At 33.5% G+C, this 15,947-nt stretch overlaps 1 long non-coding RNA gene across 1 annotated transcript; it reads left to right on the top strand.

Moving 5' to 3' along the window:
• Positions 1–3,359: 3,359 nt before the first annotated feature.
• On the top strand, positions 3,360–5,675 carry LOC148763755 (uncharacterized). Its single transcript, XR_016025189.1, has 3 exons — positions 3,360–3,466; positions 4,113–4,193; positions 5,652–5,675. It is a non-coding gene; the product is annotated as an uncharacterized LOC148763755 (long non-coding RNA).
• Positions 5,676–15,947: the final 10,272 nt, after the last annotated feature.

The raw sequence follows: 15,947 nt of genomic DNA, 5'->3' as shown, positions 1-15,947 counted from the left end.
GTGCCTTGCTTGAAAAACTTCCTCCGAAATAGAAATCTTTTGCTTTGTCCCTAAAATACAAGTGTGAGGCTTAGACTGTGGTTAGTTTATTTGTTTCTCTTCAAATTTAAGAAAAATAGAGAGATAAAGATAAAATGTCTAATGAGTTTGAGGACAACGTAAACATTGTAGAAGAGAAAAATTCAAACTCGAAAAAAAAAAGGAGAAGTTTTCAAAAGATAATTTTTGTAAACAACCATCTAGCTTTAACAAGAGATGTTGCTTTGTTTGTAAAAAACCGGGGCATCTAGCAAGAGTTTGTCGACTTCACAAATGCTAGAAAATGTTTGAGACATCGATCTCACAGGTCAATATTGTGATTGAAGAAAATGACAAAAAGCTTGTTTCAAACATTCATGTGGTCAATTTAATGTGTGAATCTACTGATTGGTGAATTGACATCGGTCCAAATATCCATGTTTGTGTTGACCAATCTATATTTTTAAAATATAAGGTCATTGACAAAAATACATGAACATGGGTAATTCTACGATTGCACAAATGAAAAGAGAAGGAATAATAGATTTATTACTGACTTCTAGGAAGACCTTGTCTTTTCATAAAGTGTAATATGTACTCGACATTAGAAAGAATTTGATTAGCTACTATCTTCTTATTAGAGATGGTTATAAATTAATGTCTTTTTTTGATAAAGGATATGTATATGAGGGTCTCTTCAAGTTAAATGTATCAAATGTTGTTTGTCATAATAATGAAAGTAATAATAGTTAAATGTTGTTTGTCATAGTAATGAAAGTAATAATAGTTTTTCTCTTCATGATGTTGTTCTTTCTTTTAATGTATGACATGGTCGTGTAGGGCACATTAATAATACGTCCATTAAGAGAATGATGAATTTGGATCTTATTCCTAAATTTGACATAAATATGTATGGAAAATGTGAAATTTGTGTGCAGTTTAAATTACCTAGAAAGCCTTTTAAAAGGTCAAAGTTGTGAGACCTCAACCTCTATAGGCTTGTAACTAAGCATAGACACAATAACACAAGTTAGGGGTAGTTTCGTCATTTTTTCTAATAAGCTCCCAAAAGTTGGATTTATGATATTTTAAGGTCTAAATAGGCATAAGACAGCATAAATGACGTGTAATGATGAAAACATGAAGAAAACTAGAAATGACAATAATTTTCACGGTAGGGGCAAAATGATCATTTTTTACCTTGGGTTAGAATTTTAAGTTTTGTGAACCCGAACATATTTAGACCATTATGGACCTTGTCCCAGTGTCAAAAGAGCAAAAAGATTGCATAAAAGATTAGAGGAGAATAAGCTAATATTGTGGAGGGGCATTTTCGTAATTTTTAAGGGAGGGATAAGCTTGGGCCATAAATATCTTCTCCTTCCAACAGTTTCTTGAATTTCCAGCAGCTTCTTCTTCTTGTTCTCTTCCCATCTCATGTTGCTTCCATTCTCCATGGAAGCTTGATATGGAGCTTGCATAATTTTCTCTCTCTAACTCTAATTTTCATACTTTTGTGTCCTTTTGACTAGAACCCTTGTATTCTTTCACTTTTCACTTTAAAACCCTTAAAAAAAATCCTACTTCCATACTTTCTCTCACTAGCTAAGTGTTTAGAGAGAGAAAGAGAAAGAAAGCCCTATAATAAGCTTGGGAATTGTTGAAAAGAATTTCAAAGTTACAAAGCTATCAAGGTGAGTAGTAAATTAGAATTGAGTTTTAAGTGTTGATAATGTTTAGTGATTGATTTGTGAGTTTATTGTTGAGATTGTGTATTGACTCTAATGTGATTAAGTAGTGAACATAGATAGCCATTTAAAATGGCAATTGAAAGCTAGTTACGAGATAGTTTTTAGGGTTTATAGTGTGTGAATTAACATAATACTGATGCTAATGTGATTCTAGGTTCTAACGAAGCCCTATTACCTCAATTGGATCATTAAGGGAATTAGAGTGAACTAAAGGCTCAACAATATATCGGTGAGTGAACTGCATTTCAAATTTGTTTTGGGAAATGTGATTGTTTGTACAAAGCGTTTGAATGATTTTATACAACTTTTCTTAAAAATGAGTGCCTTGGGAACAAGCTTTTGAGAAATGGGTTATGTTGTGATATGTGGCTATTATGTTTTCTTATACTGCTACATTATGTTGAAATATGTATATACATACGAATATATTGTTGTGTAATTATATGGACTCGGCTATGTACTAGTAGGGAGTGCGCATAAGCTGATGATGACCTGGTTATGTGGGAGTAGAGAGTGCACATAAACTGGTGATGGCCCAGCCATGTGCGAGTAGGGAGTGCGCATGAGCTGGTGATGATGGGATGGTGTGCATGATGATGATGGGTATATGTATATATATATATATATATATATACATACGTAAACATGTGTGTTATAAGAAATATATGAGTAATGGTATATGGTTGTAATGTATGTGCAATTCGGTATGTTAAACTTTGGGAAGTTGTTATGTGTTTCTTATTGGTTTTGGACATTTTAGTAGGGTGGTTTTCTTTAGGAGGAAGGAAAATTTTTCATTGGTGCCCTATTTCTCGCTACAACGAGAAACTCTCGAGTTTTTGGAGGGTTGCTGGCCGAAAACTCGCTGCAGCGAGAATGCATTCTCGCTACAGTGAGAAATATTGTAGCATTAAGTTGATTAAGCCTCGAACTAGTTCAAATAGGAATTTTGAGGTGAAATTAAGAGTTTCACAGTTCAGGGATGACTTAAAATGGTAATTCGGAGTTCGAGGATCAATTCGGAGTCAAACCGGAATTTTCACTATTTAGGGGCAAAATGGTCATTTGCCACCTGGGGACAAAATGGGAATTTTGAGAAAAGATTTTTTTGGCCCCATTTAACTTATTGGAGTATGATTTGAGTATTGGAGTATAATTTGAGGGTTTGGCAGTGAAAAAGTTTAATTCCGATGATTTCTGGAGTATAGGGGTAAAATCGTAATTTTTCCATCCACAGATAAAATTTGAGATTTTGAGAGAATTTACATCAAATTTGACAAATTAGAGAATGGTATGAGTATAAGGGATGAAAAATATGTCTATGGGTAATTTTTCAGTTTTTAGGGTAAAAATGTAATTTTTGACTTTTACGGGGCCAAAAGTGTAAATTTTAAAAATTACTCCACCAAGACTTTGGATAAGTCTGAGAATTTTATCTAAGCTATGGATATGTGGGACAAGTGTATGGTGAAAATTTGAAAATAAATGGATGGCTAGAATTTAAGGAATTAATAAAACAAAAAAAATGAATAAAATAATATTATATTATTTTAGCCTTTAAAAATGTCAAAATTCCAGAATTCTCATCTTCTTCAGCTGTCCAAACCAGGAGAGAAAAAGGGGGAAAAGAAATAAGAACCCTAGATGAAAAAATTTGGGGAAAATCAAGAGAAATCAAGAAATCAAGCATTAAAAAGGTAAATTTCATTGATTTTCCTTGTGATTGTCACTACCCATTCATTTTTTTCTCATTTCCATGCAAAATTAGAAAGTGGGTATGGACACCCATGCTGGCCAGACCTCCATGGATGAGTTTTGAGCTTGAGTTTTGGTTGATTTTAATTGAATTAAGTGATTTTAGTTAGGTTATATTGAAATATAGCAAAAATAAGCTAGAGAAATAATTTTCTCCCATTGAAACCCATTATGCCGAATTTTCTAGGGGAATATTGGCTACTGATCGTGATGTTTATTTGAGGAATTATGATGAATAATGATGAATTATGAGCCTAGAAAAATAATGAGAATTTTCGGAACAAAAATACGAATTTTTACCCACTAGGGGTATTTTCGTAATTACTATCGGGATTGATAATTTGCACCACACTGAGGGACATTAAGTCAATTTGCGTGCAATTGAGGTATAGAAACTGAAAAAAAAATAATTTGGAGTTTAAACGAACGCGTATATTGATTTATCGGGTAAAAGACTGAAATAGGCTAACATATTGTTTAGGCAAAATTTAGACATTTTGCACTTCATATCATGCATTAGTAGTATAAATTAGTTTATTTTGGTTTAGTACCAAAGTAGTAAACCTCTTAATTGTGCAATTTGTCAAGGTGGCGAATCCTCTGGCAAGGGCAAAGAAATCGCACTCGAGGAGTAATAGTTGGAGTACCAGAATTTAGTTTTCAGAAACTGTGAGTAAACTTATTATCGTCTTAATTATCTAGGGTAGTTTTATACAATTGTGTGGTTTTATGGAAAATGAGTTTAAATGGCAAATTGCTATGTTTTAAGAGAAATTGTGATTTTATAAATTTTCAGGAATATCGAATACTAGTTTTGAAAATAAAGTAATTGGAGACTGCCTGCTTGTATTGTAAATTTGTGGTTTTAAATTGAATGGCTTATGACAATAAATGAGCATGAATAGCTAAACTGATTTTGGTGTTAGAATTATTTGTACTGTGTATTTAGCCTTGAAAGGCTAGGTTGCGATAAATTGCCATGTCATGCAGAAAAAGATTTTATAAATTAGGTGGTAGATAAAAGATTAGCTACTGCAGTAGTGGGGGTTCCGTGGGCTAGCCTATTAGAGGGGCACGGTAAACTCCTTTATATTCTCACCTCGGTCGTAGAGGCACGTAGGGTATCTCCTGAAGTGAGCTTTTTGAGTGCACTTCACGTGGACCACCGCGTGAGAGTGAGACTCAGCCAACGCCAAGGAATGGGTATGTTTCAAAATAAAAATATGATTTATGCGAAATATGAATTTTTAACAGCCTTGGCGGACTCGGTTGGATACCCCTGGTCCAGGAGTCACCAAGTACAGGATTTGACATGAGCCAAGTTTTGAGTAATTCACGAGCCATATTGATTATTTGGTTGAAATGAATATTCGTGATGTGAAAAATTTGCTGAAGTTAATTATTTTTAATTATCTCCATTTACTCGCCTTTAGATAGTTTAGATGGTGTCTGTTTACTCATTGGGATTTTATAATCTCACCACCCTCAATTCTCCACATTTTAGGTTCGGGATAGCCGGTAGATAGCTAATTGCATCAAGGACTTCAGTTAGCCTTGCATTGACAAAATTATAGGTTCACAGACTCGCATCTTATTAGTTAGTTGGGGGCTCACGTGTCATTGTAAAAGTAATTTTATATTTTAGTTATTTGATTTAAAATATGTATGAACATATTTAGCTTTTACACCATGTTTTTGGCGAGTTTTGGTAATTTCAAAGAAAAATAACGAAAATGCCCCTATGAGCCAGAAAATAATATTTTATTGTTTTGATTTGAAAATGACTTATGATTTCTTGAAATGTAAGATTTAATAATTGTCGCTCACCGAGGAGATGCGAAAGCTGATGCTAAGCCTTGCGGGGTTCCGATCGGCATTCCGGGTAATGAGTGCCTAGCGGGACGTCGCGGTGGTTGTCACGGGCTTGATGGGAGTTTCGGGTCGTGACATATAGTGATTTACTCATGTGGGGTTTACATGAGGGGTTTTAATAAGAACAAAAACAAATTGCATTGTTTTGAAAAAGAATGCATCATGATTTCGTTAAACATTCCTTATGGTATGCTTGTTCCTTTTCTTGTTCACTCACTGGGTTTATACTCACCGTTTTCAACTTCATGTTTTCAGATCACGAGACAGCCAGTAACTAGGACGAGGTGTCCTCGTAGACTTGTATCCATCTTTTGGTAGGTATCTCAGCATTCAGTAGCTGTACATTCGTTCGAGTCTCTCCGCTGAAAGTTGAGTATTTTTTTGTTGTGTATAGACAAACCTAATGTAAATTAATAAGATACATGTTGTAGACAATGTATATACATTTCTTTGGTATGCTAGTATGAGGTGGCAATGTTTAATATTATTTTGATCTTAAGTTATGAAATGTGACTTAGTAGTTTATGATGGAATGATGAACATGTCAGATTAATAGGCTTGCTTGGGCTTAGTGGACTACGTCCATCGGGCCCATGCGTCGGTCATGACCCGAAATTTGGGTCGTGACAAAAGTACTCGATAAGTCCTTGTACTTAGGAATTTTCTTCAATTTAGTCCTTTTATCTCTACTCAAAATTATGACATTTTAGTCATTTGGTTTTGTAAATTGCTTCAATTTAGTCCCATCAATATTTTTCATCTAAATTAACCGTTACGGTGTTGACGTTAGTGTCAACATGGCACTAGATGTTAATACGTCATATAAGGTGGGTTCGAGGTTGTTGACATGGTAGTGCCACGTTAGCATGTCAAGGTGATGTGGTAATGCCATGTCACCCTTTAAGTTCGGGGTGCTAACATGGCACTGTCATGTCACCCTGACACATGTGAAATTTGTGTGCAATCTAAATTATGTAGAAAGCCTTTTAAAACGTCAAAGTACTAAAAAAGTCCTTGTACTTAAGCGTTTTCTTCAATTTATTCTCTTTACCTCTACTCAAAATTGCGACATTTTAATCCCTTGGTTTTGTAAATTTCTTCAATTAAGTCTCATCAATATTTTCCATCCAAATTGACAGTTATGGTGCTGATGTTAGTGCAGACATGGCAAAAGATGTTGATGTGTCATATAAGGTGGGCTCGAGTTGTTGACATGGCAGTGCCACATCAACACTTCAAGGTGATGTGGTAGTGCCATTTCACACTCTACGTTTGAGGTGTTGACATGGCATTGTCATGTCTCCTGACATGCTGACGTGGTAGTGCCATTTCACACTCTACGTTTAAGGTGTTGACATGTCATTGTCATGTCCCCTGACATGTTGACGTGGTTTTGCCACATCACTCTTTGGGTTTGGGGCTACCACGTGGCACTTCTTTTCTTCAAAACATGATGTGCTCCTACTGAGGTTCGAACTCAAGACCTCTAACAAGCACGGCAAAAATCCTTACCACCACACCTAAGCCCTTACTTCTAATTATATTTTTCTTTCATTTTTTTTCTTTTTTCTTTTTATTTTTTATTTTTTTTCCTTTTTTTTCCAAAACTACGTTGTTTTGGAGCCTTCTTACATTCTCAAAAGCACTAACTATAAAAAAAAAAAAGGCTTTAAAGGGTTTTATTAGTAGGGTTTTTGATAGTGTAAAAAGGCTTTAAAATGACGTAGTTTTGGGAAAGGAAAAAAATAAGAATGAAAAAAAATAAGAAAAAAAGAGAAGAAAATAACAAAACAAAAGCAAGAGATTATTAGTAGCAAGGGTTTAGGCATGGTGGTAAGGACCTTGGTGTGCTTGCTAGAGGTCTTGGGTTTGAATTTCAACAAGAGAAAATCATGTTTTGGAGAAAGAAAGAGCCACGTGGTAACCTCTCGACATGCCATGTGGGAACTCGAACCTAGAGAGTGACGTGGCACTACCACATCAACATATTAAGATGACATGGTAGTGCCACAAAAGCAACTCGAACTTAGAGTATGATATGGCACTGCCACGTTGGCATATTAAGATGACATGGCACTTCCACGTCAGTAACCCGAATCTAGAAAATGACGTGGTAGTTCCATGTCACCATGACATGCTGATGTGGCAATGCCACTTTGGCAAATCAAACCCACCTCATAAACCACATCAGCATCAAGTGCCACATCAGCACCATTCTAACGCTGAGGTTAGCATTGTAACGGTTAATTTGGACATAAAAGGTTACAAGGATTAAATTGAAGCAATTGCCAAAATCAAGGAATAAAATGTTGCAATTTTGAATAAAATGACTAAATTGAAGAAAACACCTAAGTACAGGGACTTCTCGGGTACTTTGACCTCTTTTAAATCTATAACTAGAAATCTGTAAACTTAGAGTTAATACATAGTGATGTTTGTGACATTCAATTTATTCTAGGAATGATAAGAGATACTTTATTACTTTCATAGATGATTTTTCTAAATATTGTTATGTTTTTTCAATTAAAAAAATGAGGCTTTGGTTATGTTTGCTACATATAAAAATGAAGTTGAAAATCAGAAGAAAAAAAGAATAAAAATTTTCATTCAGATAGGGGAGGAGAATATGATTCTATAGAGTTTTCAAACTCCTGTAATGAGAGTGGAATTATCCATTAAGTATCCCCCTTTACACACCCTAATCAAACTGTATGGTAGAGAGGAAAAATTGAACTTTATTATATATGGTCAATCGTATGCTTTCAAGTTTCAGACTCCAAAAAAAACTTATGCACATTCTAAATAGAGTTCTTCATAAAAAAATAAGACAAAACTCCATATGAATTACGGAAAGGGAGGGAACCCAACTTAAATTATTTAAGAATGTGGGGGTGCTTGGCAAAAGTGAAAGTTTTGGAAATTAAATAGAAGAAACTAGGACCTAAAACTATTGGTGGAGTTCTTGTGGGCTATTCCCAAAATAGTGTCACCTACAAGATTTTAGTAATAAAATTCAACATTACTAATATAAGTGTGAATACTATCATAAAATTGAGAGATGTTGTAATTTTTTAGGATATTTTACCCTTGAAAAATAACATGCAATCTGTCTTCATTGCGAAATGTAAACAAAAGAACTCAAATGAGCAAAAGAGACAAAAAAAAAGAAAGCAAAAGAGACATCTGTGTTTAAGGCAAAAAATAATTATCAGTTTAATTAGAAATGGAGTAATCACATTGGATTACATTCTTTCTTTGAAGAATATTACGGATCCGTTGATGAAAGGATTGGCTAGAAAGCAAGTCATTGAATATTTAAGAGGGATGAGACTAGAGCCCATTAATTAGAAATTACTGGCAGTGGTAATCTAACCTTTCTGGTTAGAGTTCCCAAAGATGAAGGTTCAATGTGATAAAAGCAAGTTGTTTAGTGATTAAAGAAGTACCATCTTTTAAGAGTTTTACAGTCCCACCATGATTTTATGATACTTAATGTAGCGGTTAGGAAAAACATATGCTCTGATTGAGTTTGTAGCAAATTATGCAAGATATGTTTATGTTACACATGTCCTTGAAGAACTCACCTATTTGAGTGTGGTTATGAGGCCGTAACTTGTGAGATTGGGCTTTTCTCTAAAGCACTCAAGAAGCAAGATACGAGCGCAAAGCTATTAAAGCACGACCTTATTTAGAACTTAACAAAAATCTCGTACAATGTGTATGATGAATTAAAGCTCGGGCTAGAAGATCCTAGTTCAAGACACAAGCTCACTATGGTTCTCCCAAATGGATTTTCTCATGCTAAGTGAGGTTCAAGTCCACAAGACACCTTCATTGAAAACATTGTAAAAGATTGTTTTTGTATTCCTTAAATTTTGAATCATATGGGGGATTGTTGGTTTTTTATTTTATTTTGGTGATTCAAAATTTAATGTGTCTATGAAGAGGTATGACCTTTGATTGTAGAAAGGCATGTCTCTTTAATCATTAGAATGATACATTTGTTCACTATCTATAAATACCCATCCCTTCATTGTTGAAAAGCACTTTCCAATCTCCTATATCTTCACTTTAGAAATTCTCCTAATCCCTTATTTCTCAAAAGATCATTTTAAGTATTCCTTGTTTACAAAAACTCTATTTTACTATATTCTAAAATTCCTTCAAGAGTAGTCGAGAGATTTACAGGTTGACTAGATTTACTATTTGAGTGCACATTAGAAGATCTATGAGTGGTTCGTTGTATCTTGGGAGTAGGACATCATCAATTACTATTTCCATCGAGATAGTGATAGAATCTACTTTGAAGTTAGCGCCTTCCATAGCATGTCTCGAATCAATTTTTACATTCAAAATTCTTTCTTATTCTTTTTATTGTTAATTGTTGAGTTTCTGTTTTTTTTTTTTTGTATGTTCTTTATTTTTTCGAGTATAGATTCCAACATATATGGGCTTGCCTTTCCCTAAATAAAGTTGAGTTATTGTGCTGGTAAGTGATGAGAGGCAAGGTGTAAGTGAAAGATGAATTAGCTAGTAAAGAATTGTTAGATAGAGCTTTAGTTATTTGTATTTTGTGTAAAAAAGAGAATGAATCTGTAAATTATTTGTTCTTTACATGTTTATATTGTGCAATGTTTGGGGAATCAGTTGGGTTGCCTCATAGGATGTCTTTTATTCTTTCTTGGTTTGGAATTCCTTTTTTATGACTAAAAAAGGTGATAAGATGTGACATTGGGCTTTTTTTTTTGTTTTGGCAATTATATCTGCTTTTTTATCTTTTAAGTGAATGCTTTATTGATGCATCAAAATGATACAACTTTGATGGAGCTCAGAAACATATAAATCACCCATCTGTTTTTCAGAACCCAATTGGACACAGTAATCATCACCAACAACTAACACAACACCCGCCCCTTATACCACCAGACAAAATCCAGAAGAGCTTACAGTTACGTTTTCTCCTCATAAGCCTACTAAAAACTACAACCAGCTCCCCACATATAAATCCAGACCTTATTACATTACATTAGTATCCCGCAAAATCGCCATTATGCTATAGCCATGCTACAAATAATTTGTTGACCGACTTCTCAACTTCAATCTTCCTCAATTAGTTGTCCACACACTGCTGCCTCAAGGTGCCCCCTTTCATTGGATTATTACCTTTCAAAAAAAAAAAAAAAGGTTGCCCCCCTTCACTACTAGAAACCTACCGGTAATCACCATTATAAGGGTGCTCCCAGCCCCTCCTCTAACAGTTCCCAAGCAGCACTAAGAGTTAAATTTTATCCCAACAGCTAGCACTTATTTCCCTCCATTAATCCATCGTTACAAGTGTAGCATTTTCTTCACAAATATTTATATGCCACCGTCACATTAACGCCCACTCTTCTGCTCATCAACCGACATTAACCTCCACATTTAATTCCATTCCGTTCCATACACTTACCTAATACTCACGCAAATCGATCTTAAATTCCATATAATTAAAGCCACACCGATCACCACCTTCCCACTAAATTCCATGCATGAACTCCCCACTCACCAATCCACCACTTGTTTTCAAAACACATCACAACCTTCAAGACATTACCGCCCCCTTGTCCACATAATTCCCACCATTTAATTCCATTATATTACCGATACTTCCCCCTGAACCTTTTCACAGCACTTGTCATCCATCAATAACTCGACACTTTAACAGCATAACACCGAAAAAAGCATAAATTTATCTTAGAAAAGAACTAATTACTAACATAGACTCCACAGCATGACACTTAGATCATTTCTCAGCGTCCTAATGCCCCACAAAACCGCACTAGTAAAACTCGATCAAGAGTCAAGGGCGGTCTAATAAGTTCAAAGACTTAAAGCGAAATATTCAAATAAAGCTTTTTTTATTAAAATTTTATTCTGCTAACTTTTTGAGATGTAAAATTTTTAATTAAACTTTTATAATCAAGTTCTTCTAATATTTCTTTTCAATTGATAATATAGCCAATCCATTTAATCTTTCTTGAGATATTGTTGATTTTAAATAAGATTTTATTAATTTTAGTTTTGAAAAACTTCTTTATCCTGAAGCAACACTTACTGGAATTGTTAACATTATTCTAAAAGCAATATATACATTTGGAAAAGAATCGAGTCTTCTTATATGATTAAGTATGTCAATTGGACTGTTTTCTTCATGTATAATTTTTTTAAAAATTTTTAAGTTTGAAAATAAATCTAAACCATCAATATCAGAATAATTGTTATATTTTAAAGAACATTCAACATTAAGGCAATATTCTTTCAAATGAAGCTCACAGCTTTATGAAGATAATAAAAGAACAGATTTGTTGTGTATTCTTTGAAGAAAAATTGAAGTTAAAGGAAAAAAGAGCAAATGAGAAAGGAATATTTCAAAAGTAGATATTATATATTGACAAAATAATAATTAGTTTTATATATAGGAGAAAAAATAGTTGTTGAAAATCATTAAATACGTTGATTGAAAATAAGAGAAATAAGTGATAAAAAAATAGCTATTGGAGATAATTAAATACATATAACTGTTAGTTTATTAAAAATAAGAGAATATAGTTAAGAATTAATAGCATTGTAGAAATAAGGAAGTAATAAAAAATTGAGATTTATTAGGCATATAATAAAAAAAGTGAAAGAACAAATAATTTTATTAATTATTTTTTACTTTTATATTTTTTTAATTTTTATAAATATTTAATATAATTAATTATATTATAATTATTATAAAAGTATAAATCTTTTTTAAAATTGGAGACTTCCCAAATTGGGGGCTTAAAGCCCTTGCTTGAGTGGCTTCACCCAAGGGCCGACCCTGTCAAGAGCAAAACCCAATCTCAACAACGTCAGAAGCCGTTCTTGCGCCCTTTTTCTTCTTACCAAACCTTATACATAATACAATAACCACACAAAACATCATAATAAAATTTGCCAACCAAATTCAACACACCACCACATTGTTGAGCCCTAATCTCATAATTTATAACATCAAAATACAAGGGTAGGCCCCCTTACTTCATCTTTCCCGAGGAGATGCCCTCTAGACGTACTAACGTTTTCAATGATTTCTTCCTCCTCACTAGTAGTAGTAAGCCCCAATGTCCTTCCCAATTTCTAAACCTTCCTAGCCTCTTCCAATATCACCCTATTTCGATTAATCGCATCCCCATCGGATAATGATTGTATAGTCTATTCGGTTGTTCGTATAATAAGCCAAAATAAATCCAACGATTATGTAGCCTATTTGATTCTTACTTATTAATAAAGAATCATATGCTTTTCAACAAAAAAAAAAAAAGAGAAAGATTGGAATTTGTGTTTTTAACAAAAAGAAAAGAGTAGTGGATTTTAGCGAGAAAGGTCGTTCTCAACATCCATTTTCACCCTCAGAGTTAGACCGGCTGTCCCGGATTTTTATTTAAAAAAACGTTCAGCTTGTGAAAAGTGATGATGGGTTCTTCAACTTGTTGCTTGGAGGGGTTTCGCTTTCTAATGTGTCATTGTTAAACCGGAAATGCTTCATGTTGCACAGTAAATAGAAAAATGACAATCATGGAACAATTTAATTAGTACTATCAAAAACTTCTGGTTAGTAGTTGCTATAAAGCAAATTATCATAAACTGCTTGTAATGTAATGAAAAAAATCATTTGGAATTGGACAATCTAACACGATGATCACTTTGTAACTTTTTCTTAAAGATTTTAACATTGAAATTTTTTGGAAAAAGAAATTATAAGATCCAGGCTTAGGGGAATTAAAATTACAATTCTTTGGTAAAGAGTTACCAAGTAACGAGTTTGAATGAATACTAAAAACTTACAATTGAGAAGGCTTTGGTACATAATTAATGATTGCTCTTTTTCTATTTTGATTTAATTTTTTGAACTTACAATATAAATTGCTTACATAAGGTAGTGTTAGAAAATGTGTAATATCAGAATAATTATTAGTTTAGTAATATAAGAAGTAGATTGCATCCGATATGCCTACATTGCATATATGTTGCCTCGATTACTCGTCCCTTTTTGTTTGCTGCATGTAGGGCCCATCATTCATTACTATCTGGAGCAATACGTAAACTAAACACCAAAAGGGAAAAGGAGAGAAAGCAAAAGGAAAACGAGAAATACAAGGTTGTGCTGTCCAGTTTAGGCAAAATTTTTATCACTGCAAGGTAAACTTAACAAAAGAACAAAAGGAAAAAGGCCGTAGAAACAGAATGGGAATGTGTTGAACCGTTTTGTGTTGCTTTTCTCGTCCAAAGGGAGTTTTCACGTCGGTAAGTGGGCCCAATCCGAGTTTTCATGTAAGAAGAATACATGTGTTTGTCCTTTTTTCGCTATCAGCCTCACCTTTGATATCAAGAATAAGGAGTGAGAAAAAAGAAAGGTAGTCCCAACATGGTAAACGTTTCGGCCTTCCATTCAAACCCAACATTTCCTGCACCAGACAAGTTATGAATGAGACCATATTTTTTCATCTTTTGACAATTTACTTTTACTTTTCTAGTGTTTTTTTCCTTTATTATTATTAGAATTATTTGCACATGGAGGCTATTAGGCTAAATGCCCAAATGCATGTACTAACTTGTTTAGAAAAGAACAAATTTTTTCTGTCATTTGTATCACATTTCACAAGGAATAGGAAAATCAGAGTTATCCTACATGTGCATATATGTACTTTGGCAAATGCTGTTAGATAGTTTGTAATATAAGAAGTCATATTCATATGTGATTATTCAAATAAAAACATGACTCTTAAATAAAGAAAAGTGTTTTCAAACACAACTGTTGAAATACGTTGATTAGTTATTCAGTGTTTTCAACTGACACATCTCTTGAAACTTAACAAGATACGTCTGTTGAAACAAAATAGACACAATCCTTCAATGTCTATAAAAGAAATGTACTTCCAAACCAAACTTTATCATTCAAAAGCATTTTGCAATAGGCATTTTATATCCCCATAGTAGGCAATAACTCTTTAAAGAAAGTGTGTTAAAGCACGCCTCAAGCCTTTCTCCTCTTTTCTTATTTTATTTTTTTAACAATTTTAAAGAGTTGTTCTCGATGGAGTCTAATCCAAATTCAAGATTTCAACTTATGAATCAAGAATTCATCAAACTTGACCAGTTTAATAAAATTAATTCACCCGTTGGAGGGATAAGTTGGTGTTTTTGCTCACAGCTTTGAAGGTTTATTATGTTATGGATCCGAGTCTTACTGCACTTCCAAAACCAACTGATGAAGACTCTGATACACAAACAGTAGAGAGAAAAAAATGTGAAGAAGATGAAGTGATATGTCGTGGATATATTCTAAATACTTTGATTGATCGTTTATATGATCTTTACTCTAATTTGAAAACTCCAAAGGAAATTTGGGTAGCCTTGGAGACTACCTACAAGAACGAAAAACGAGGTATTGACAAATTTTTATCCTTAAAATATTTCGAGTTTAAGATTAATGACAATCTATTAATGACAATCTATCTATCATAGATCAAGTACATGAATTACAAATTTTAGTTTCAAAGCTAAAAAACCTTAAGGTTAAGGTTCTTGACGCATTACAAATAGGTGAAATTCTTTCTAAACTGCCTCAATCTTGGAATAATTATACAAAAAAGGTTCTGCATTCTATGTAGTCTTTATCAGTAGAACAACACATGACTCAAATGCAAATGGAATGTGAAACACATGCTAATGATGCACTATTTTAGCCCTTTGATTTGAATGTGAATCTTGTGAGTCATAATTTCGATAATTTTGGAAAAAATTCTATGAAATCTAAGTCATCTGCACTGAAAGTTTTAAGACAGGCCTTTAAGAAAAAAGATAAGAACAATACAAATTGTTTCCATTATGAAAAAAAAAGACCATATAATTAGTGAATGCAGATCAAGGAAGGTACACTACAAGAAAATAAGGTTTTACCGACTAAATACATTCCATTGGTAAAATTCGTCGGTATATACCGATGACTTATAGACAGAAAATAGGCCAATAAAGCACTGATAGATTACTGACCAAATACCAATAGAATTTATTAATGAATGTACGTCAATCGATAATCGATCGATAATGCATTGGTGGCAATTATATTTGGAAGGCTCGAAAAATACCGACTGAACACTTTGGACAACAATGACCATACCGATCGATTTTATTGACAAAAATTACCGACGAAATTTCTGTCAACAACACTATGATTATAGTGATGGAATTTCCGACAGAAGTTCAATTTGGAATGAGATTGGAGTTGGATGTATTCTCGAATGGATTCAAATGGATTTCCCAAGACATAATTTGTGAATAGCATTGAAAAATTTATTTCATTTGCCTTTGATCAACCTAGATATGTAAGTGGGAATAAGATTTGATGCTTTTGCTCCCGGTGCATGAATAGCAAGTTCTTAACTACTGATAAGGTTTATGAGCATCTATTTCGTAAAGGTTTTACTGATGCATGCACAATATGAGATTCACATGGTGAATCATTGCATGTTGGACAATCATCAG

This window comes from Theobroma cacao, chromosome 3 (assembly GCF_053813885.1).
Source record: "Theobroma cacao isolate CCN51 chromosome 3, ASM5381388v1, whole genome shotgun sequence".
NCBI lineage: Eukaryota > Viridiplantae > Streptophyta > Magnoliopsida > Malvales > Malvaceae > Theobroma > Theobroma cacao.
Note: the sequence above shows the minus strand (reverse complement) of the source record. Positions and strands in the feature narration are given on the sequence as shown.